The following is a 1,413-nucleotide window of genomic DNA, read 5'->3' as shown; positions in this document are numbered from 1 at the left end:
GACAGAAAATAACATGCAGACGCAGGAGGTCGCTGACATCTTCAACTTTTTCTGCGGTGTCCGCCCGCTGTCTCTGACCCGAAAGTGCCCGGACGGTTGCAAAGGACACTTGATTGTGGCTTGCAAAGCCTGTGGTCGTAGAGGAGGGTGTAGAAGGGTTAAACCACGGAAGTTAGTTTTATTCATTTACATAAAACAGCATACTGATTCTTTTTGCGCGGGCTGAAATACATGTGACCAGAGAAGTAATTAACAAAACAATGTCAGCTTCTAAAAACTGAGACATTACTTATATGACAAGGCGCAGCAACTCGGTGAATCTGTACAAACCTTGGAAAAAAAACACCACATGGGACCTTCCAGTTTTCTCATGCTTCTTCCCAGCTACTAACCTCTCCTAAAGGGAACTGCTTTTTAGATTTGATTCCCAGGGCTTGCTTTCACAGGCAGGACTCATTTTCGTTTCTTGTAAAACAGAACAAGCCGGGAAGGCAGGCAGGGGGAGCTGCTACTTTACACTGTGTACTTGTGATAGCAAAATCCCGCTTTTAAGCAATCCCAGGAAATAAGCGAAAAGACTTCCTTCGCCTCCCCGAGCACACGCAACGGTTCCGGTTGCAAAATGTTCGCCTTCTGGGATTCCCAGCCTCCCGTTAGTTGTTCTATTTACACATCATTAGATACTTAACGGAGAGAGAAACTAGAAGTTGAGGCGTTCCTCCAGGCTGCATTGTAAAGTATGAAGTGAAATCCAAAATGAAATGGTAATGTCAGAAAGCAACCTCATGCCAAAAAAAAAAAAAAGGAAACTAACACTGGACACTGGTCTTGAAGATCTTTCAATGTGAATACATATAGATTTATCTCATTTCTTTTAACAGCCCATAGTATTTCATAAACTAGATGTAACCATTTCCTATTGACAGGAAATTAGCTTGTCTCCAATTTTTCAATCCCACTCATCCAACAAGTACCTGTTGAGCACACACTCTGTTCCAGGCAGTGATCTAGCTACTGATGACACGAGTGAATGACAAAGTTCTCGCTCACAAAATTTTCACCTTAGTTGGGAGAAACACGATGTAATGAAAATCTTCATACATATATTGTGTGTACATATGGGAGTATTTCTGTAGGATAGATTTCTAGTGATGAAATTGCTGAGTAAAAGGGAGAATTAGGCTTATTTTAAGTTTTGATTTTTCCAAATTCCAGGTATTCCAAATATCCTCCAAAATAGTTGTGCCATTTTACTCTCCCATCATCATTCTATCAGAGGGGATGCTTTCCCACAATCTCAATGCTGAATATTTTCAACTTTTTTACTTAAGAGAAAAAAAAGCATCTAATTGGTCCCTCAGTATCAGTGAGTCTAAGCATCTTGTATATGTTTATTTGCCATTTATATTTTTT

The 1,413-nt window shown here is 40.2% G+C and overlaps 1 protein-coding gene across 1 annotated transcript in view; it reads left to right on the top strand.

Moving 5' to 3' along the window:
• The window catches only part of CD38 (CD38 molecule), a 73,352-nt gene that overhangs the window by 690 nt on the left and 71,249 nt on the right, over positions 1-1,413 (top strand). The gene's annotated exons all lie outside the window — the stretch shown is intronic.

This window comes from Colobus angolensis, unplaced genomic scaffold (assembly GCF_000951035.1).
Source record: "Colobus angolensis palliatus isolate OR3802 unplaced genomic scaffold, Cang.pa_1.0 Scaffold284, whole genome shotgun sequence".
Classification (NCBI taxonomy): Eukaryota; Metazoa; Chordata; class Mammalia; order Primates; family Cercopithecidae; genus Colobus; species Colobus angolensis.
This window is presented reverse-complemented; position numbering and strand designations above follow the sequence as displayed.